This window comes from Sus scrofa, chromosome 3, assembly GCF_000003025.6.
Source record: "Sus scrofa isolate TJ Tabasco breed Duroc chromosome 3, Sscrofa11.1, whole genome shotgun sequence".
Lineage (NCBI taxonomy): Eukaryota > Metazoa > Chordata > Mammalia > Artiodactyla > Suidae > Sus > Sus scrofa.
Genome location: NC_010445.4, coordinates 31,541,796 through 31,565,234, shown reverse-complemented (window position 1 = coordinate 31,565,234; position 23,439 = coordinate 31,541,796). Strand labels below are relative to the sequence as shown.

Sequence of the window (23,439 nt, the reverse complement as noted above, 5' to 3'; positions counted from 1 at the left end):
GCACAATTAAGTCATGTGTTCTTTTCTGTATATACATCAATGGTTTTTTAAAAAGTAAACACAAACAGATGCATGCACACCAACTAGCGCCCCCCCCCCGCCTTTTTTCTTTTATGGCCGCGCTGCAACATGTGGTGTTTCCAGACCGGGATCAGATCCAAGCCGCAGTCACGACCTCCACCGCAGCTACGGCAATGGCAGCTCCATGAACCCACTGTGCCGGACCGGGGATCGAACCTGCCTCCTGGCGCTGCACAGACACCTCCCATCCTGTTGCGCCCCAGCAAGAACTCCCTAGTTCTCATTTTTAAAAATAAGAATCAGAATGGCCAGGCACACGTGTCCTTTTGTGAAGGCAAAGAAAAGGTTTTTTTTTTTGCCCCGGCAGAGCTGTGCCTGCCTAGAATTACACCGCCTGGACCCGGGGTGTGTTCCTGTCTGCGGTTCCAGGCTCCGCAGCCCCTGGGCCACTGGCGAAGGACACAGTGCCGTCCTTTGTCTGGTTCTGTTTTTCCAACGGGGCAGGGCTACCGCCGTGTGTTAGACGATCCACTGAAACCTGTCTCAGGAGAAACGGGGCTTGACGACAGTGGATCACAGTCGGACAGGCCTGCCACCGCTTCCCACGCACGCTACCTCCTCTTCTAGAACCCACAGAATCGGAGGCAGCAGTCCATTCTGCTGTGGGGAGAAGGGGAGCGTCCTGCGGGGACGCTGAGCCTTCCAGCCCGGCCTCAAAGAGGAGATTCCTCTATGGAAAGAGATGAAGGGGCTTTCCAGGGCAAAGACAGGCACAGGAAAATCAATCTGCAAAAAACAAAACCAATCAATAATGCTAGATAGCTTGGGGCTGGGTGCTTGAAAATTTCAAAAGCCCCTCAGAGATGTTCGGACCTCATTCTGTAAGCCTGTGTTGTCTGATGGAACCTTCCAGAAGGATAGTCTGGGCTGTCCAATATGGTCACCGGCAGCCCCACGAGACTGCTGAGCACTTGGAATGGACAGAGGATCTGAATTGTTCAATTATATTTAAGTAATTTATTATTATTATTATTACTATTACTATTTTTATTATTGCTTTTTAGGGCCACACCTGTGGCAAATGGAGGTTCCCAGGCTAGGGGTCAAATTGGAGCTATAGCTGCCTGCCTACACCACAGCCACAGCAACGAGGGATCTGAGCCTTGTCTGTGGCCTACACCACAGCTCACGGCAACGCCGGATCCTTAACCCACTGAGCAAGGCCAGGGATCGAACCCGCAATCTCACGGTTCCCAGTCGGATTCGTTAACCACCGCGCCACAACGGGAGTGCCTGTTTTTACTTCTTAAAATGTGGGTACCAGACAGTGCTACATCGCCTGTGTGGCTTGCTTTCTGGTTTTACGGGACAGCAATGCTATGGAGCAACGGGAGCCATGGAAGGTTACAGAGAAGAGGAAAGGCCCAACCTTGGACAGCAAAGACGAGGCAGAGCTGTTCCAGAAACACGAAGCAAAGCCCCTAGGTGTGGGCGGGTTGGGGCGGAGTGGGGTGTCTGCATTACCAGGCTACAGAAGGGTAACCACACATGGGTTAACAAGACCCTGGACGTCTTTGCGACACGGGTTCACGGTTTCAAACTGAGACTGACTTTGAAGCGCGGTTAAGGTATATGACTGTGTCAGTGTCCTCTGACACAACAGGAAAGGAAGGGGCAGAGGCAGGAGGCAAGACAGGGTGCAGACAGCAGCCCAGGACACCTCCCTACCAGGCTCCCCTCTGAGGCTGGCTGTTGTCCCCTCCCGGCCCGCGGGGGCTCCATCCCCACCCCCATCTGCGGCCTGGGCCCCAGGAGACTTCAGCCAGGTGACCTCTGAGTGCAACGTCACAGACTCACTGGCCCTTCCTGTCTCAGGAAGGGCTGACCCAGAGCTGCTGCCACGATGTATGATGAAAACTGAGTCACAGGAAAAAAAAAAAAAAAAAAAAACAGAAGAGCAAAAAGTGTCGGGCGGCCAGAAAGCCTCAAAGAGCAGTTTGCCGTGGTTGCGAAGGGAGGGCTTTGGGAGGCAAAAGAGAGGGGCTTGGGGCACCCAACATTCTGCAGATAGTTTGGGTCAAACCATTGGCCCTTTCCCGCAAAAGGGAAGGAACCCAGCCAGAGGCTGTGTTGCTGAGAACTAATGCACAGGTGTTAGGAAGCTGGGGGGGTCAGGAGGGCAACCTCCCGAGACATCTAGAAGGAAGGAAGGGTCTGAGCTTCTGGTTCTGGAAGGAAATTAACACCCCACCCCCGTTTTATGGACCATCATCAACTTTCTTGGGCTCACATCCTGTGTTCTGGAACTTCAGGACACTGCCTTTTGGGAACATTGCTTGTGGATCAAACAGCCCCATAAACATGCTCATAACGCTGAAAAGAACATGAGCAACAAGCGGGAAAGGTTTGAAAAAAGAGAGAGAGAGGAAAAAAATATATATAACCAGCTGCTTTGCAAGCTTTCTAAATAAATTCCACAGCCTGCCCTCCCCCAGGCCCCAGGCCCGGAAATGCCACTTCAGTCAGCCCATTTCTTTTTTTTTTCCCTCCCCCCCTCATTTCTTTTTAATTTGGTTCCCCCAGGGGCAGGAGGCCCACCCAGCCACCCTTTCCGAAAGGATCTGTTCAAATGGCTTCCACCCACCCCTCACTCCTGCCACGTGAAACTCTTAAGAACAGCCCGAATTCGGACACAAACACACAGGCACAGACACACACACACACACACTCTTTCTCTCTCTCTCTCTCTCTCTCTCTCTCTCTCTCTCTCTCTCTCTCTCTCTCTCTCTCCATCGCTCATTTTCCATCTGCATCACGCATCTGCATCACTCAAGAGCAGGCCACCTGTGTGCAAGATCCCATCTAATAAGACTTGTGTCCCTTTTTCTGGGACACCCTGGAAACCACAGGACAGCATCTCTGAGTTTAACAGAACAGCCAAGCCGCAGTTTTGCCACAGAAAGCACAGCCTTGAGAATCTTGGGTGCTTGGGGCGGGCTCTGCAGAGCCCTGGCTGCCATCGTTACAGGGAGCTCCGTGGGGGGAATAAAAGAACACACAAGGGGGCGGTCTCCCTCCCCCATCCCTCGTTGTTTTTAACTTTGTTATTAGGCCCTGAGAGTGACTTTTCTCGACTGTCCATTTAAAAGGAGACATTGGGGTGTGATGATCATTATAATAATAAAAAATGCTAAAAAATTTAAAATTTCTCTAAGGTACTTAACAGAAAAAAATTTGATCTAAGGTACTTATCAGAAAAAAAAATTTAAAGGACATGCGGTAAAATTTGTTTTTGTTTTTGTTTTCTGTCTTTTTGCCATTTCTTGGGCCGCTCCCTCGGCACATGAAGGTTCCCAGGCTAGGGGTTGAATAGGAGCTAGCCACTGGCCTACGCCACAGCCACAGCAACGCGGGATCCAAGCCGCATCTGCAACCTACACCACAGCTCACGTCAACGACGGATCCTTAACCCACTGAGCAAGGCCAGGGATCGAACCCGCAACCCCGTGGTTCCTAGTCGGATTCGTTAACCACTGAGCCACGACAGGAACTCCCAGGACATGCTGCAAAATTTGGTTGTGATGATTGCTGTACACCTATAAATGTAATAAAACTCATTAGTAAAAAATAATAATCTATCCGTTAGTAAATAAATAAATAAATAAAAAGAAAACTGCAATCTCAAAAAAAAAAAAAAACCAAATAAATAAAAGGACCCATTGAAGAGGATTCTCTATCCACCTGCCACCTGCCGCCACAGAAAAGAAGAAAATGCGAAGGGCTTTTCTGTTTTCACCATCTCAGAGTGACTCTTCTACTAGCTCCGTGCAAATTCAGAAAGAGGAGCTTCAAACACATTTTTAAAATATGGAAAACCTGACCGGGGCTGGCCTCATGGGCCTGAGACCCGAGGGGTCCCAGGCAGCCCTACGTTCAGAAGGGCCTGCGCTCCGCTGGACGCTGCCGCGGTCTTGAGGTTCCGAATATGTCCCGAACCAGGGGCGGGGCCCTGCCTTTCCACGCCGCCCTGGGGCCCAGTGTTCCCGAGCCACATGTGACCGCTGGTTACAGAAAAGGGAAAGAGGCATTTCTGACACACGAAGAGATGCACTCCCCATGCAGCAAGAAACAGGCTTAGACCTAGAAACTGGCCCAGGATCAGCTGCATGACCAGCGCCCCCTTTCTCATCTGTAAATATGCCAACTGGAATTCTGGGGGGCCTAGGCTAAAAACATCCCTTGTTCTTTTTTTTTTTTTTTTTTTTTTTGTCTTTTTGTCTTTTCTAGGGCTGCTCCCGCGGCAATATGGAGGTTCCCAGGCTAGGGGTTGAATAGGATCTGCAGCCGCCGACCTACACCACAGCCACAGCAACGTGGGATCCGAGCCGAGTCTGCGACCTACACCATGGCTCAAGGCAACACCGGATCCTTAACCCACTGGGCAAGGCCAGGGATCGAACCCGCAACCTCATGGTTCCCAGTCGGATTCGTTAACCACTGAGCCACGACGGGAACTCCAAAACATCCCTTGTTCTAGTCTCAGCGATTCACTGGATGAAAAATGTTCCCTTAAACGGGCAGTGAGAGCTAAATGTATATTTGTTCCTGGGCCTACAGACATGCGTCTGGGGGGGTAGCTCATTCACTGACCCTGGCATAAAACAAGAGTTCCCAATCTTGTTTTCATTACAGCTGCCTTCCCCGCCCCTGGCCATCCTGCCCCTAAGGAAAAAAATTAAATTATATTTAAATTCAATTAATTGATTTAAATATAATTTAATTCCTCCCTAACAAGAAAAACTTAAGACTAAGAAATAAGATTTGGCTGGGCAGGGATGCGTTTGGGAGAGCCACACGGCACGGTGCTATCTCAGGCTTTGGTTCACCTACCTCTTCCTTCCCCCAAGAACCCATTTCCATTCCCTTGGGTTCTCACGGAGCACCCACTGTTTGGAGAGAGGTATTCGGGCCCAATGAGTTTCCCAAATCACTAACATTTCTTCATTTGATATTTCTAAAAACGTGTCCCCTCTCTTCTTGGTGTCACCAGCGCAGTCATCGAGTGCTGGGATCCCTTACATCTGAATATTCGTTTCCGGGCAAGCCCAGCTTTCTCTGATTTAATCTCATGAGTCACGGCAGAGAGAAGGGCAAGGGCGGACTGGGTAAGGGTGATCAGCCTGGGATGCTGCTTTCTGCTGTACTGGAGCCAGGCGGGGCGGGGCTGGCCTGGCTGGTGTCCACTTCCTCCTGCATTGGTCACTCCTCCAGGTCTTTTTTTTTTTAGGGCTGCACCCTAAAAAATACGGAGGTTCCCAGGCTAGGAGTCCAATCGGAGCTACTACAGCTGACAGCCTAAGCCACAGCCACAGCCATGCCAGATTCAAGCCGCGTCTGTGACCTACACCACAGCTCATGGCAATGCCAGATCCTTAACCCGCTGATCGAGGCCGGGGATCGAACCCACATCCTCACGGATACGAGTCAGATTCGTTTCTGCTGCACCACAACGGGAACTCCTCCTCCAGATCTTGAAGATGCTGCTGAGTCCTCCCACCCCAGGAAGCGAAGGGTGCTTAGAGGTACCAGAGCCCAGAAGGTTCCGGGCTGAGCAGAATCTACAACTCAGTCGCACCCTTGCTGCTCTGCACCCCATCCGCGACTCATAACTGCATTAAGACGAACCTTAACGGGCTCTTCCTTTACTGCAGCCGGGCCTGTGATTCACACCCCTACACCTGTCACCCCATGTCCTTCCCACACCCCCGAGTTAGGAATTCTTGTTTTTGTTTTTTTCTTTTTAGGGCTGCACCTTTGGCATATGTAAGTTCCCAGGCCAGGGGTGGAATCGGAGCTGCACCCAACTACCACCCAACTTAACGCCGCAGCTTGTGGCAATGTTGGCTTCTTAAGCCACGGAGCGAGGCCAGGGATCAAACCCACATCCTCATGGATACTAGTTGGGTTCTTAACCTGCTGAGCCACAACAGGAACTCCCAGAATTCCTGTTGTCACAACCCAATTTACAAATGAAAAAAAGGACCCAGAGAGGTTGAAACACGTGTCCAAAGTCACACAGATGGGGTGACAGGACTGGGATTTGAACCCATGCCCATGAGACGCTGGAGCTCTTTAGAATTCACCACACCACTTCCCAGGCCAGGAGATCCAGACACAATCAGCAACCTCATTCTGCACACCCTGTCCCCCAATGCAGCATGAAAGGAAAATCAATTCTCAGTGGAAGCAACACATCGGAACCGCACTCCCCTCTCAAGACCGGTCACCTCTCTTTCTCTCTGCCTTCCTAACACTCCTGATGCTGCATTTACACAGACTTTCCCACCACACACACACAACCAAGGCAAGATTTAAAAATACCTGCCCACGCCGGACTGCAACTAATTTAGTCACTGAGGACTTTGCAAATCAAAATGATCTGCTTCCTTAGTAAGAATCAGGAGCGCAATGATCAAACAAATGTAAATATCCACAGAGATTTTCCTGCTTATTTGGGGGAGACAAAAGACGAAGGGGAGATCTGAGAAGTTCTGAGATGCTACGTTTGTCTAAAGCAACGTGTGGGGCTGGGTTATCTTGGCCCAGGGAGGAAAAGGCAAAGGCCACTCCAACTGCGTCTCAGAGCAGCCCTCGCTCTGCTTCTTAACACTGCTCTGTCACAAGACAGGAGAGGAGGTCCCACTGTGGCTCAGGGGGTTAAGAACCTGACTAGTATCCATGAGGACGCAGGTTCGATCCCCAGCCTCATTCAGTGGGTTAAGAATCACTACTACCGTGAACTGTGGTGTCAGTCGCAGATGCTGCTCGGATTGTGTGCTGCTGTGGCTGCGGCGTAGGCTGGGAACTTCCATATTCCGTGAGCCACTTGAGCGGCCCCAACAAGAGAAAGAAAAAACAAAAAATAAGGAGGAAAAAGCCCTTGAAATCTTGGAGCAAAGTGACACTGACAGGTGACACTATCTTCACGCCTTGAGCAGAGGTGAATGAATTTCTCCTGAAACCTTGAGACGCAGGAATAAGCTCCGGGTCACTTTCAGCAGCAGATTTGTTCTCAACAAGTCTGGTCTAAACAGTCTTAGAAGGGAGTTCCCGTCGTGGCTCCGTGGTTAACGAATCCGACTAGGAACCATGAGGTTGTGGGTTCAATCCCTGGACTTGCTCAGTGGGTTAAGGATTTGGTGTTGCTGTGAGCTGTGATGTAGGTTGCAGACGAGGCTCGGATCCTGCATTGCTGTGGCTGTGGTGTAGGCTGGTGGCTGCAGATCCGATTCCACCCCTAGCCTGGGAACCTCCATATGCCACGGGAGCAGCCCTAGCAAAGACAAAAAGACAAAAAAAAAAAAAAATCTTAGAAGCCTAGAGATGGCCGGCTGACCAGCTTGATCACTGATAAAGTGGTTCCAAGACACCCCTGGGCTGAAACTTGAAAACATGATGCTAAATGAGAGATGTTGGATGCAAAATCACTGTAGACGCCATCCATTTATTATTATTTGTATTTTATGATTTTTTTTTTTGGCCACCCTGAGGCATATGGAGCTCCTGGGCCAGGCATCAGATTTGAGCCGCAGCTGCAGCAATACTGGATCCTTTAACCCACTGTGCCAGGCCAGGGATCGAACCTGAGTCCTGGTGCTGCAGAGATGCCCCATGATCCTGTTGCACCACGACTCAAACTCCGACTCTATGTGTTTATACAAAATGTCCAGGACAGGGAAATCCACACAGACAGAAAGCCGGTTAGGGGTGGCCAGGGGCTGGCGGGGGAGGGCGCCGGGAGGAAATGGCTGCGAGTTTCGTTGTGGGGCCATGAAAATGTCCCAGACCTGGACAGAGATGACGTGGATGTCGAAGTGTCACTGAGCAGTGCACTTTAAAATGGTGAATGTTATCTTTATAAAAAGAAAGAAAACAGGGCAGTGCTAGAAATCTCTTGTCGCCACATCACCAGCCAAAGCCTACAATCTGAACCTCCAGATCCACCACCAGCCTTAGGTCGACCCATCTGGCGGCCTGTTTACCTAAAAGCAAGACAGACACCTGGGGTCTTTCTAACACCCCCCACCAACGTGCCCCTAGACTAAGGTGACCAAAGGTCCTGGATTCCCGGGACATACTGGACCCTCGCCCTCCCCGCCCCCCGCCTCTCACTTCACCCCCTCCTGAGGCTGCTGATCTTTGACTGCAGTCCTTGCAGCCTTACTCAGATGTCCCCAAACCCGGTCCACACGTGCTCTGTCCCCTCTGCCCCGTTTCCTTCTTTCCCTCCAGCTCTGCACATTCCTCTCACCTCTCACTTCCCAGTTTGAGGAACACCTCCTCCAAGAAGCCACCTCCGGCCTTCCCAGGAGAGGACCGATTCCTCCGGAACCTCTCTACACAGGGCGGAAATCAAGGGTGCAGGGTCGGGAGCCAGGCAGCCTGTGGTCACATCCAAGTTCCCCGGGGGCACACCTTTGGCGCCTCAGTTTTCCCATCTGTAAAATGGGCACACTGGCAGTTTCTTCCTCATAAGGCTCTTGGGAGGATTAGATGGATCCACGTGTGAAAAGGACCCAGAGCCACGAGGGACATGTATGTCCTTGGCCCATGTATGCTGTCTTTAATACGTGTTTCTCTGCTGGACTTGTCACGCACAGGGCATCTGTCTTTTCTTGTCTGTCCTCCTAGCCAGTTTGTGGGCCTTGTAAGGACAAGGATGGAAACAGATTAAAATCTGCACCCTAGCATCAAGAACTAAGCTCAGGAGTTCCCTTCGTGGCTCAGCAGTTAACGAATCCAACTAGGATCCATTAGGATGCAGGTTCGATCCCTGGTCTCGCTCAGTGGGTTAAGGATCCAGCATTGCCGTGAGCTGTGGTGTAGCTTGCAGACTCGGTTCGGATCCCCCTTTGCTGTGGCTGTGGTGTAGGCTGGTGGCTGCAGATCCGATTCCACCCCCAGGCTGGGAACCTCCATATGCCACAAGTGCCACCTTAAAAAGCATAAAAAAAAAAGACCGAAGTTCAAAGCATCATGGGTGCTTCATAAGGTGACCCACTGTCAGAGGAGTTTCCCTGAATACAGGATTTTTTTGATACTCAAACTGGGAAGGTCCCGGACAAACCACAACAAGCTGGTCACACTGATGGTCCAACAGATGTTTGGAAGAAACGATACCTATGCATGAAAAGGGCACCAAGACCCATCTTGGGGGGCGGCATCCAGATTTGGAAGCAGACATAAATGGGAGGGTCTTAACCCAAAGAATCTCAATTTATTTTATTTTATTTTATTTTTTGTCTTTTCTAGAGCCGCTCCCGCGGCATATGGAGGTTCCCAGGCTAGGGGTCTAATCAGAGCTGTAGCCACCAGCCTACACCAGAGCCACAGCAACGCGGGATCCGAGCCGCGTCTGCGATCTACACCACAGCTCACGGCAATGCCGGATCCTTAACCCACTGAACAGGCCAGGGATTGAACCTGCAACCTCATGGTTCCTAGTCAGATTCATTAACCACTGTGCCACGACAGGAACTCCAAAGAGCCTCAATTTAGAATCCGACAAAAATAAAGTTATTTTAATCAGAAGATGTTACTAACAAGAGAGCTCAGTAACAGACGGCCTCACGGTTTAGTCCAAGGTAACATGAGGATTCGGCCAGAGCGGTGCCAAATGTGCTCCAGAAATGGAATCACTTAAGTGGGTCTGGAATCCTTGGTTTGCTCCAGGATTCCTTGGTTGGGGGGGGGGGTATTTCTCAACAGGGCACCCTGGAGTGTCACGGCCGATCAAGAGGTGGGTGGAAAGGACCTGAAACAGGAAGTGTGGCGGCAACAGACACAAACAAGATAACATCAAAAGAAAAAAAGCCTCAGCCTCCAAACCTCAAGATCGGTTCATTTTTACTTTTCGACACAAGTCTCTGAGGCAGCTCGCTCTGCAGAAGGCACCCCTGGATTTGGCCGACATCCACTCCCAGTCCTGGCTGGGCTTTCGGAAAAGAGTGAGGAGGGGGCGCTTCCTGCTGCTGCATCATCCATCCAAGATCTGGACACCTCGCTGCCACCGGTGCAAACTCAGTAGTACCTGTCACTCCACAGTCATCACTGGTCCTTGGCGTGGCTCTAAAACCACTTGTCTTACACCAATGGTGTGTCATCCATTCTCCAGAAACAACAATCTGTCTTTCTCCACAGGTGTCAAGAAAATTCAGAGGCTCTAGCGAGCTTGTACGCGCGCGATGCCAGCAGCCGCTGCTGACATGTGTGGACAGGAAGGGGTGACAGAGTTCCCACCTTTGCAGACACCTTACCCTCAGTGCTTGTTTATAACTGCCAAGGGTGGAAGGGGGACTCTTGGTGGCTAAAGGACTTAAAGAAGTCTCAGGGGATTTTTCCTCCCCACCTCCATCCCTGTCAGGTGAAATAAGCAACACAGGGTCCAAAAGCAGAGGACAAGGACAGAGAGGTAACGCCCGGCGCTGAGAAGTCTCCTTGAGCACTTGTACAAGACACACTGGCTGCACAGCCGACTCCCATCAGGAACGGAGCTGGTAGGAAAGCGAGGCCGTGGCCACTGAGCCTGGAGATGTTACAGGTGGGACGTCCCTGCCTGGCGCCCAAGACACCATCACTTGTGGGCTTTTTGGAAAACCTGCGTGTGTCTCCTGATACTTGCAAAAATGGGCCAGCACCACTCGCCACTTGTCAGCAGGAAAGGCGTGAACCACGGCTTGGCTGCTGAAAACCCAACAATGATTCGGAGAAAAGAGAAAACACGGGAGCATGTAGGGCACAGAGCGGAGCAGGGAACAAAAAAAGCCAAAGAAAGACTGATAGAATTTTCAGGAAGGTCAAATGTTTCAGAGCAGAAACTTTGGGGAGTTCCTGATGTGGTACAATGGGATCAGCAGATTGGTGTCTCTAGAGCACTGGGTCGCAGGTTCAATCCCCGGCCCAGCACAGTGGGTTAAGGATGCTCAACTCCATATGCTGCTGGGTAGCCAAAAATTTCATTCATTCATTCATTCATTCATTCATTCATTTAAAAAAATGATCATGGAGTTCCCGTCGTGGCGCAGTGGTTAACGAATCCGACTAGGAACCATGAGGTTTCGGGTTCGATCCCTGGCTTTGCTCAGTGGATTAAGGATCTGGCGTTGCCGTGAGCTGTGGTGTAGATTGCAGACGCGGCTCGGATCTGGTGTTGCTGTGGCTGTGGTGTAGGTTGGTGGCTACAGCTCTGATTCGACCCCTAGCCTGGGAACCTCCATATGCCGTGGGAAGCAGACCTAGAAAAAACAAAAAAAGATAATAATAAAAAATTTTAAAATGATCTCAGGCTCTCAAAGTCTGTTGAGTGACGAAAGGAGAGACCTTTGAACTCGAGTTCACAGGGCCATTGAGTTGCAGTTCCTACTTGCAGAATTTATTGGGTGGGGCGAGCAGAAACTTTGGAGCCGGACTTCCATTATTCAACTTCCAACTCCGGCCACTTCCAGATTGTGTGAACTTGGGTGAGTCGCTTCATTTCTCCGTGCCTCAGTTTCCTCATCTGGAAAACGGGCTGATAATCGCAGCTACACCCCATGGGGTTGCAAGCAGACATGCCCAGAACACCAGGCACGTGGGTCACAGTGAAAGCAGTTGCAATTACTCACACAGACGCCGAGTCCAGGGAGCGGGGGAGTCACTTGCCCACAGGGACACAGAGGTTTCACAGCCAGGAGGCAGGAGGACGCAAGCACAGTCCCCATCGAACCACGTGCTGAGGCCACCACCTTCGAGACTTGACATGTTTATCCAAACACCCTGCCGTCTGCCCCTCCCCCCACCCACCCATGGTGCCCCCTCGGTGTCCACACCCCAGTTCCCAGAGCACGCTGCCTTAAAGGGCACAAGGCGCTATGCAGCTGTGACCATGTTAAGGCTCTTGAGATGAGGAATTTCCCAGGTGGGCTCAGGGCAACCCCAGGGGGCTTTAGAAGAGGCCCTACTGGCTTTGAAATGGACCCAAGGAGCCATGACCCACGATGCGGCAGCCGCCAGAAGCTGGAAAAAAGCAAGAAGATGGATTTTCCCCTAGAGCCTCCAGAAAGAAGGCAGCAGCTTGAGTTTCACTGAGTGACACCCATGCTGGACTTCTGACCTCCACGTTGCACGACAATAAACGATAATAACCCTGTTACTTCAGCCTCTGAGCTGGTGGTAATTCTGTTACAGCAGCAGGAGCAAAAGAACCCACCCCTGCCCCCCAGCTGGGTTGCCCCACCCCCACTGGCCTTGCAGATTCTCAAGAGGACTCTCCCCCACCATGGTGGGTGCCCCCAGCAGAGACCTGAGCCCCTCAACCTCTCATCCTGGCCCCCAGGCATCTGTCTGCCCCTCAGCTCAGAAGAAGCCCTCCTCTGACTCAAACTTTTTTTTTTTTCCTTTTCAGGGCCGCATCCACAGAATATGGAGGTTCCCAGGCTAGGGGGTCGAATCAGAGCTACAGCTGCCAGTCTACACCACAGCCACAGCAACACCAGATCCGAGCCGCATCTTCGACCTACACCACAGCTCACGACAACGCCGGATCCTTAACCCCCTGAGCAAGGCCAGGGATCGAACCAGTAACCTCATGGTTCTTAGACTCATTTCCACTGTGCCACAACGGGAACTCCTGGCTCAAACTTCACTTGAAGCCAACGAGGGTGGCCACCCTGCCACATCCTGCCATGTCCCAGGGGACTCTGCTCCAATGAATGTCCCCTCCTGCCAACCCTGTGCTCGGCTAGCTCCTCTCCTGATCTCCAGGCTAGTTAAAGCCTTTCTTTATTAAAACAACCCCCCCACCCCCTTCCGGTGGCCTGGGTCCTCAGCTGTTCTGGTTCCCTGCTTCTCTTCCATGGCCAGGCCATGGGTTCACCTCCGACCCAAAGGTTCCTTCCTCCCTCGGCCAAGACCTCTCCGAGCCCACTACCTGCTTCCTGTCCTCCTCCTCTGGAAAGACGACCTCACTGGTCTGCCCTGCACCTCCATCTCCCTTAGGGGCTGCACCTTCCCCAGCACCCCTCCACAGTGGGTCCGTGGAGATTCGAAGGTCTCTATGCAATTCCCATGGTCCCCCCAATTCTCAACCTCACACCCATCAGGCTGACCAGGACCCGCCCCCGGATAACCCCCCTCCTCACTCTGGTCTTGACACACAGAAAGATGCTCACCTCTCTCTAAGCGGAAAGATGCAGTTTGGACGACTCAGAGACAGGTGGTCAAGCTTAGCATCATCAGGGAGAAGACAGGTGGACATCGCATACCAGCTGGTGTGCGAGAAAAGGACACTCCGGCTCCGTGGTCTGTCTCCACCCAAACCCCGGGCCCCAGGTGCATCACGAGAAAACCTCAGACAAAAAAACCAAACTCGGACACTTTCTGCAGGGGACCAGGCCAGAACGCCTCACAACAGCCACGGTCATGGAAAAAAGGAAAAGTTAAACTGTCACAGACCCAAAGAGAATGCTGCGTAACACCTGAGCAGAGGGGGCCTGAAGAGAACCCCGGGGAAAAACTCATGATGTTGAAATAAAGTCTGCAGTTCGGGTAACAGTAAGGTACCAATGTCCATTTCTTAGTTGTGGCAAATACACCCGATGCTGTAAGATGCTAAGAGTAAGGGGAGGTTGGATGGAGTAGGTGGGACTTCAGCGCCAACTCTGCAACCTTTCGGTCAATCTAAAACTATTATAAAATGAAGGCTGGACAGACAGAGGCAACAAAAGGGAAAGGGCTAAATTAGGAGTTTGGGATTAACCATACACACATTTCTATTTCTAAAACAGATCAACAACAAGGACCTGCTCTATCTCACGGGGAACTATGTTCCATATCCTGTAATAACCTAAAACGGAAAAGAATCAGCTAGAGCTGCATCTATATATCTGAGTCGCTTTGTTGTACACTAGAAACCAATAGAGCATTGTAAATTGACTACCTTTCAATTTAAAAAAGAAAAGACATGAATAAATAAAATGAAAGTTTTGAGTTAAAAAAAAAAAAAAATCCACAACTGGGAGTTCCTGTTGTAGCTCAGCGGGTTAAGAACCCACACAGTGTCCGTGAGGATATAAATAAGCTCCATCCCTGGCCTCAATGCGTGGGTTAAGGATCCGGGGTTGCCAAAAGCTGCAGCACAGGTTGCAGACACGGCTTGGATCTGGTGCTGCGGTGACTGTGGTATAGACTGGCAGTTGCAGCCCCCTAGCCTGGGAACGTCCACGTGCCACTGGTGCAGCCCTAGGGGGAAAAAAAAAAGCAACTCCCCCCCCAACCCGTCCCACCGCCACAACAGATAAAAAGACCTTGTCCATCCGTCATTAGATTTGCTATTTCCACCCTGGCAAAGAGCAACAGGTCAGACCATCCACAGAGCTGGCTGACCTCTCCCCCAGGGCTGCTGGGAAGGCACCCTGGGGCTCACACAATGGAAGCATCTATTAAAATTCGACGTGCAGGGACCTGCAGCAGAGATGACCCCATGTGTGGACACAGCGACAAAATGATGAGCACACAGGGGACTCAGTGTTGCGAGAAACCATCTCACCGCCTGTCGGCAGAGGACTGCGTAGACCAGTCACAGCCCAGCCACAAGAGGGAATGGGATGGAGCCATCGAGACAGAACTAGGAAGTTCATGTGCGGAAATGCAGTCACCCCCGAGATCGAGCACTGCCTGGAAAAAGCCCAAGTGGTGTTTATCGAAGGCCATCATCTGCGTACAAGGAAGTAGATATTTCCCCATAAAATATGCATAAAATGGTTCCAAACGGATACACAAGAAACTGGTAACAGGGGCTGGGTAACAGGGGCTGCCTGTGAGCTGAGGAGGGAGGTGGCCTGGGGCATGCAGCCAGATGAATGCTTTTCGTTTTCTCTTTTTTTTTTTCATTTTTTTAAAGTCTTACTGAGGAATGGTTGATTTATAATGTTCTGATCACTTCTGCTGCACAACACATTGATTCGGTCAGACGTCTACACGCATCCGGACAAACGATTTTCACCCATGCTCTTTATCGGTCTTTGGTACACTGAGCCATAGCAAATTACATAATCAAAAAATGAAACAAGAAAAAATTAAATAAATACATGTATAACCCAATATATTTATAGTTTTATAACCTTTGGGGGGTTTTTTTGTTTGTTTTGCTTTGTTTTTGTTTTTTCTGCCGCACCCTCAGCATGCAGAAGTTCCCGGGCGGGAATCCAACCTGTGCCATGGCTGTAAAGAGCCACAGCAGTGATAATGCCAGATCCTTAATCCACTGAGTCAGGAGGGAACACCCTATAGTTTTATAATTGATTCATTATAATGGGTTATATGAAAAATTTTGATTACATAAAATTTAAAACATTACATTTTTTATTTAAAAATTTTTAAAACAAAAAAAAACGGAAGTGTATTTAATTTACAATGTTGTGTTAGCCTCAGGCATACAGCAAAGTGATTCAGTGATATATATACATTCTTTTAAGACATTGAATATAGTTCCCTGTGCTATACAGTAGATCCTTATTGTTTATCTATTCATCCCAAATTCCTACTGATCCCCCTGGCTTTGGTAACCATAAGTTTCTTTTCTATATCTGAGTCTATTTTTGTTTTGTATGTAAGTTCATTTATACCATTTTTAAAGATTTCAGATATGTGATATCGGGTGAAAGTTATCTTTCTCTAACTTATTTCACTTGATATGAAAATCTCTAGGTCCACCCACGTTGCTGCAAATGGCATTGTTTCAAACCTCTCTCTCTTTTTTTTAATGTTATGGCTGCATCCGAGGCATATGGAAGTTCCTGGGTCAGGGACTGAATCCAAGCCACAGCTGCGACTGACACCACAGCTGTGACAACGCTGGATTCTTAACCCAATATGCCACGGCGGAACTCCCAAACCTCTCTCTTTTTTTTTAACGGGAGGGAAAAAAAGAGCCTCTTCGGCAAACCCGCATGTGCCCTCCCCAGGTTGGTCTCTCAAAAGTCCTCTCACCTGTATGCCTGAGGCTAACACAGGTGAAATGATGTCGTCATCCCTTTGTCCCATGTACTGGGTCTCACGTCCCCTCCCTTCCCAGCAACTGGCCCTCCGCCCCTCCCTGCGGATTTGCAGGCAGATGAACGCCACTGATCACGTGTCTCTGGTGAGAAGATGTGCTCCACTGTTTGCACTGTATCATCCCCAGACGTCTGCTAACAACGTCCTATTTGCCCAAGTAAAATTCTTCCCTTGGCATTTTGTACTACGATCCATTTTCCATGCTGGAGGTTCTGCAGGCTGACGGTGAATGCAGGACCGGGGAGGCAGGGACCTTCCCTTGCTGGCCTTAAGGAACCATTGGGGGAGGTACAGTTAACCACGGCGGGAAACAGCCCAGACTCCAAGGCAAGCAGAGGGTCTAAGACAGTGAAGGACACAGAAAAGGGCAGAACAGGAAGAGGGCAGAACAACGTGGCCAGAGACACAGAGGCAGGCACACCTGTGTCCTGCGGGGAGGTGAGCAGTGATTGGCCAGGAGGGGGGCGGGGTTACGGGAGCCTTTGCACCATCTGGAGGCTGGACCTTTCAGGAGGCCTTCAGGTCTTGGCGCAGTGGTTAACAAATCCGACTAGGAACCATAAGGTTGCGGGTTTGATCCCTGGCCTTGCTCAGTGGGTTAACGATCCGGCGTTGCCATGAGCTGTGGTGTAGGTCGCAGACGCATCTCCGACCCCGCGTTGCTGTGGCTCTGGCATAGGCCGGCGGCTGTAGCTCCGATTTGACCCCTAGCCTGGGAACCTCCATATGCTGTGGGAGCGGCCCAAGAAAAGGCAAAACGACCAAAAAAAAAAAAAAAAAAGAGGCTGGACCTTTCAGGGAGGGATTCCCCCCCGCCGCCCCCAATATGTTCTGTTTCATTACCCAACAAACCAAAAGCGACTCCTGCCAAGGAAAATTCAGACGCTAAAAATAAGCCTCCAAACCTAGAATACCAGGAGAAACCAACCACAGCCAAAGCCACCCAACAACGCCGCAACAGTATAAACACACATCAAAGGGCAGAGAAGGGGTCCGCACTCCGGATCACGTCTCTCAACACAACGAAAACTCCAGTCTCACAACTTCTGGTGTTTCTTTATTCTGATCAAGGCCCCTTTTCAATATCCCTCTCCCAAAAGTCTCTTAACCATTTTCTCAAATGATCCCCTATTTCTCTCTGCCTCCTTAAAGTCTCAGTTTAAAAAAAAAAAAAAAAAGCAGAAGCAGAAAAGAAGAAGAAAAAAAAAAGAAAATGCTTGTGTCAGCATCTTGCGGTCCTGCCACTCCCACCCAACTCCCCACCCAACTCCTCTCCCCTGCTTCCAAGCCTCCAAGGACCAGGAAGCCTGAACGCAGGGTGTAAGAACTCTGTGTCACAAAAGAGTTACTAGTTTCCTTGGGTGCCTCCCAGGAGGAAAGTAAACAAGCTTCCGCATTTGCCTTGATAAATATCTGGTTTACTGGGGAGACGGGTACTTGCTTATTTCCTCAATCCTGGCTATATTCCAGATGACGGGGTGGAGGGGGGGCATTATGACTGTCAGGCCTTTAAAAATGACAGAACCGCCTTTGAAAATGACAGAACCCGTCCTGCCTTTAGCAAGCCTGAAGGTGGGAACGGGCTGGTGAACGGGTGACCCTCTGTCGTCTTTTACAGCCGTCTTTTTTACCGCCTGATCCGCTTCCCCTGGCCCATCCCCAGCCCAGCCCTCGAGGACATGCGCCTTCCTCGTGCGTCCTAATTGCTTCCTGTCTGCAAATGAGATTCTGTTCCCCTCACTGGACCGCATTACACCCTTCCCGGGGAGGGCTGTGTTCATGCTTCCTGGATTCCCACAGAGCTTTAAGACACCAATGCAATGCGTCCTGGTCCAGCGGGGACTCCAAGAGTGTATTTGGCACCTCTATCCCGTGTATGATGGGAACAGCTCTCGTGCAAACTCTTTATTTTGTTCTTTTTTTGGTTGATTTGTTTGTTTGGAGGGCCACACCTGCCGCGAGTGGAAGTTCCCAGGCCAGGTAGGGGTCGAATCAGAGATACAGCTGCCTGCCTATGTCCCAGCCACAGCAACGCCCGATCCAAGCCAGGTCTGCAAGCCTACGCTTCAGCTTAGTGCAAGCTCTGTAGAAACATGTATTTTGGGGGAGTAGTTTATTTTTTTCGGTTTGAGGTATAATAGACATACAGCACTGTAGAAACGTAAGGTGTACAACAAAATGCTTTCCTTTACAAGCATCATAAAGTGATGACCACAACAGGTGTAGGGAAGAGCCAACCTCTCATACAGACACGACACTATAAGAAATCGGAAACATCAAAAGAAAATCGGAAACAAAATCCTTTCCTTGCGATGAGACCTCTTAGGATTTACTCTCTTGCTAACTTTCATTTATATTGTACAGCAGTGTTCATTATCTTTATTATGCTGTATTTTACATGCCAAGGACTTATTATCCTATAATTGGAAAAGTGTGTTTTTTAAATGAAGACAGATCTTTCTTCCAGAAGAGTTCCAAATGATGTGTAGAGGCCCCTCCCTCCAGGAAGTGGAGCTTAATCTCACCCCTCCCGCTCTTGGGCGTGGGCCGAATTTCGCCTCTGGCTTATATGTATTTATTTTTTGCTTTTTAGGGCCACTGCAGCATATGGAAGTTCCCAGGCGAGGGGTCGAACTGGAGCTGCCGCTGCCAGCCTATGCCACAGCCACAGCAACACGGGATCTGAGCTGTGTCTGGGACCCACACCGCAGCTCACTGGCAACGCAGGATCCTTAACCCCCTGCGTGAGGCCAGAGATGGAACCCAGCGTCCTCATGGATATGAGTCGGGTTCGTTACTGCTGAGCCACAGCAGAAACTCCCGAGCACCTTGCTTTAAAAGAATACCCTAGGGAAGGAGAAAAAGAGTAACAATACAAAGGAGAAACCTGGCAAATGCTACCTTAACATAGCAACAAAGGCTAACATTATTATGATGTCACGCGGGTGTCACATGCTGTGACGAGCCCTTCGTCTCTGTGGTGCTCTTCCCCCAAAACCCCTAACTCCAGGGAAATCATGAGAAAAATATCAAACAAACCCAATGTGACAGAAATCTCGGCCCAGTCCTCCCCAGAGACAATCACAAGAAACAGGTAAAGCCTAAGACACTGCAGGAGACCACAGGGGACTGGGGATGGGGTGGTTAAGCGCAGTGGGATACCCTGGATGGGACTTCGGAACAGAAGAAGGGACATTGGGGAAACACTGGCAAACGCCAAAGAAAGTCTGGAGTGAGGTGAATGGTGAGGTACCCATGTCAGTTTCCTAGACTGACAAACGTCCTGCGGTGACGGTGACGATGCAAAGAGAGGGGAAAGTTGGGTTAGGGGTAGGCAGGAGCTGGGCACTAGCTGCCCCTTTCCTGCAAATCTGAAATTAAACTCTACGGAGTTTTCCCTGTGGTGCAGTGGGTTAAGAATCCGACTGCAATAGCTCGGGTCATGTGGAGGTGCGGGTTTGACCCCCGGCCTGGCGCGGTGGGTTCAAGGATTGGGCATGGCCGCAGCTGAACGTGTTAGGTCACAGCCACAGCTCAGATTCAGTTCCCTGGCCTGGGAACTGCCATCTGCCATGGGCGCAGCCACAAAAATACGTAAGTAAAATTAAACTGGAAGATGAACTGGAACAGGGAAGCCTCCCCCCAAAGCACTCAAGTTCAGTTTTACAAAACAAAACACTTTTTTTGTAGGTTTACTTTTTTAAAAAAGGATTTTTTTTTTTTCCTAACGTGTACTTTGCCTAAATGGGAAAGATTAAGTGGAGGCAGGGGTGATGGCCAGGGTTTCTATTATTTCTCATTGAGGATGGATGGATGGATAACCCCACCTTTAAGCACACAGACCTTAAAGTTTAGTGCAGCTCCAATCCTCCTCCCCACTGAATGCAGTGACACCCGGCCCCAAATCTGTACCCCCCTCCCTTAAGATATAGATGAAACCTGTCATAGTGGTTTTAACCGCAGGTAGGTAGGTGATAAAACTCTTCTAAAAATACATCCTCCTGCTGCGTATAGAACTGTTTCCTAAACTTAGGTATCAGATCAACACATAAAAGGGCAAAGCCTTCAGAGAGATGAGAAAGCAGCTTTGCACCATCAACTTTATCCTCTAAGACCGGTTCTTTTGAAACCGAGCACGGCCCTGTGGGGCTTCTGGGTGCAAAAGCCTTTCTGTGTCCCCCCCATTTCTTGTTCTCAGGAAATGGGCCTCATTCAGCCACCAGGACCTTCTCTGAGTTCCAAAGGGGCAGGTTCAGGTGCTGATCAGGGAGAGAAAGAGTCCAGCCACAATAGCCTGGGGTCAGGATCCGGTTCCGTCTCAAGGGATTTGCATAATAATATAGGCACCTTATACACCCAAGAGAAAAGTTAGACTCCTTATGCTTCCAATGAAAACTGCTTCAAGTCCTTCTTTGTCCTTCTCTCTAACTAAACTGTACCCTCAACACAATCACCCATAAGCTAAAGAATCAGGCACCCTGAGCAAAAGTGCCTGTGGGTTAAAGACGATGTTTTTCCGGAACTTTCCTAGTTTGTGCTCATCCGTATGCCCTGATCGCAGGTACTGTTATTTTAGGTAATAGCCCAGAAGACCCCCATCGGGATCATACCAAGCTCTCCCGACTCCAGCTTTGAGGACTGAGATTCCCCCAAAGAAAGAAGGCTGCTTGTTTGCCCCAATCCTGATTCCTATGTGAAAACCTCTTACTCTCCCTTTTCCTATAAAACTCCTGGCAATTCCTTCCTGGGTGGGGAAGCAGGGGGGGGGTGCGGGGGGTGCCCATCTTTAGGGCATTAGCCTGCTGGGACCCTCCTTGGCCTGGCAAAGCAATAAAGCTATTTTTTTTTTCCCTCCTTTACCCAAAACGCTTGTCTCTGCCGTTCAATTCGGCAGCGGGCAGACAGAGGCCGAATTCCGGCAACACTTTCAGGAAGGAAAAAAAAAGAAGATTATTCAATTCCACTCCCCGCCCCCGTCATCCGGCCCCAGAAAAGAATCTTGCTCAAAGAATACGTGCATCCCAGAAATGACCCCAGGGGAAAAAAAGGCATTCCTTCGGCCAAAGAAGGACACACATGCAAATTGTCAGGTCTCAGAAGAATATAGGCTAATTTGTACACATGGTGGAGGAGCATGTGGGGAGGCCAAGGAGAGCCTGTCTTTCACAGTCTCTGGAGAAAAATGTTCTTTACTACGTGAGCACAAGTGAAACCTGATCGTAAAAACTTTAAGGAATTATGTGACTGCCACAGTTATTCTATCAAATATTGCTCAAAATTCTTAAACTAAGAGCCACTGGCCAGCAATCCCTTTTTTTTTTTTTCCCTTTTTGGGGCTGCACCAGTGGCACATGGAGGTTTCCAGGCTAGGGTTTGAATCGGAGCTGCAGCTGCCAGCCTACACCACAGCCACAGCCACAGCCACGTGGGATCTGAGCAGCGTCTGCACCCTACACCACAGCTCACGTCAATGCCAGATCCTTAACCCACGGAGCAAGGCCAGGGATGGAACCTGCATGCTCATGGCTACTAGTCAGATTCGTTTCCGCTGAGCCACGATGCGAACTCCTAGCAATTTTTAAAGCACAAAGATTCTGCAACTCTGTGTTTGTTGTAGTGTAACTTTACCTGTCTATGGCACCAGAAAACATCCCAGGCGAATGGTGCTTCTTCAGTCTAAATTAATAATTTAAAAAAAAAAAAAAATCAGTGAGTTCCCTGGTGGCTCAACGGGTTAAGGATCCAGCATTGTCGCTGCTGTGGTATGGTTTTGATCCCCGGCCTGGGAACTTCCTCATGCCTGGGCTGTGCCCCCTCAAGTTAATTAATTAATAAATAAATAAGGAGGAAGAATTTAGACAAAAGGGGAAATTGGGATCCCAACCCTCTGCTCGCGAAAGAAAGTGAGAAATTATTCTATGGGTCTTAGGCTAATAGACCCCAAACAAATTCAGATTCGGTCCATCTCAGTGAAAAATACAGAAGCTCACAGGGAAAGACTTTGGCGAAATGTTTTCAGATTCCATCTTCTGAATTCAGTCTGTTTCTGCAGTCATCATGTTCCGCAAGTCAAAGATAAAGTTACCACGGTCTGCAAGCCAGGTTCAAATATGGCATAACTACAAATTACAGTGATTTGTGGAATGGAAAATGCTTCCAGTGGGGAGCCGGGCTGCGCCCCTGGAATCAGAAAGGGTGATTTCCCCCTGGATTCCTGCTGAAACCACATCCCCATGAATGACGGTTGATGAAATGGCATAAGGAGAACATTAATAGGACCGCATGAGGAGACCAAATTGTACCCTGATTACAACTTCATAAAAAAACAGGCACCGCGACAGAAGGCGAGGCTGCCGAATAAGGAAAAGTGATGTTACTGGTTTCGTTCACATGGCGAGATTATACTTGATATTATTCTTTATCTTCCACGCTTTCTGTAATATTGTTATTTTTTTTTTACATAACTTAAAAAAATACCAGTGCATCTTTTATGACTAACTTCCCTGGACTCAAGGTTAAGGCGAGTCAATGCTAAGCTCTTAAATTTACCCGGGGACCACTGTCAATTCTAAAACTCCAGGAGCCAAGTAGCTTAAATTCCCGGTCAGTATCTTCTCTGAAATTAACACGCATAAAGAAGAAAGTGACTCTGGCTTTTAGGAGCTGGGTGAATTAACCTCCTACCTTCTAGGAGGTGAACAGGGGCCTCACCATGCAGACACCCTGGCTATTTCCTTTCTTCTGTGCATGCCTTCAACCCTATGAAATTACACAGAGCTCTACTGAAACCACCTGCAGCCAAGGAACACACTTCAGGTTAGCCTGACGGCCCACGTGGCGATGCAGGTTCCAACAATAAGGTGACTTTGGGAGGACCCGGGAAAGTACCACTTAGAGCTCAAATAACAATGTAATGTTAAGTAAACACCAGTCGAGTTCGGGCTGGGTGGGGGAGGGGGGCAAACAAGCACCAAAGAGGCCATGAACATGGGGGCACGGAGGTAGGGCAGAGTTAAGCAGCCCTATTTGCCTGGGGAGATACACTACCTTGCCCACTGAGCTATTTTCAGTACCGTTAAAAGCACACATCAACAGAGGACAAGTTGCGGCACCAAGACTCTAGGACTCCCTGCTATGGATCTCGTTTCTTTATCCACTGGCATTGATTCGACGTGGGTGAGGGATTTTTGAGTCCCTGATGGGCATCGGCCCATTCTCAGAGTGGTACCACCTGCATCTCCCATCGTGGGTAAGCACAACAAAGCAATGCACTCACTCTCTCCCTGAAAATGAACTTGGGCTGGAAATGCCTTCACGTTCCTCTGC

The 23,439-nt window shown here is 49.7% G+C and overlaps 1 protein-coding gene across 7 annotated transcripts in view; it reads right to left on the bottom strand.

Annotated features, from left to right (window-relative positions):
- The window catches only part of LITAF (lipopolysaccharide induced TNF factor), a 93,607-nt gene that overhangs the window by 10,977 nt on the left and 59,191 nt on the right, over window positions 1-23,439 (bottom strand). The window contains exon 1 of one of the 7 annotated variants that reach the window (XM_021086606.1): window positions 21,742-21,763. The exons of 4 other annotated variants lie outside the window; for them this stretch is intronic. The gene's annotated coding sequence lies outside the window, so the exon portion shown is untranslated. Of the gene's footprint in view, window positions 1-8,332; window positions 8,353-13,229; window positions 13,251-21,741; window positions 21,764-23,439 lie in introns of those variants that run through there. 2 more of the 7 variants (XM_021086607.1, XM_021086608.1) reach the window with 2 other exon arrangements.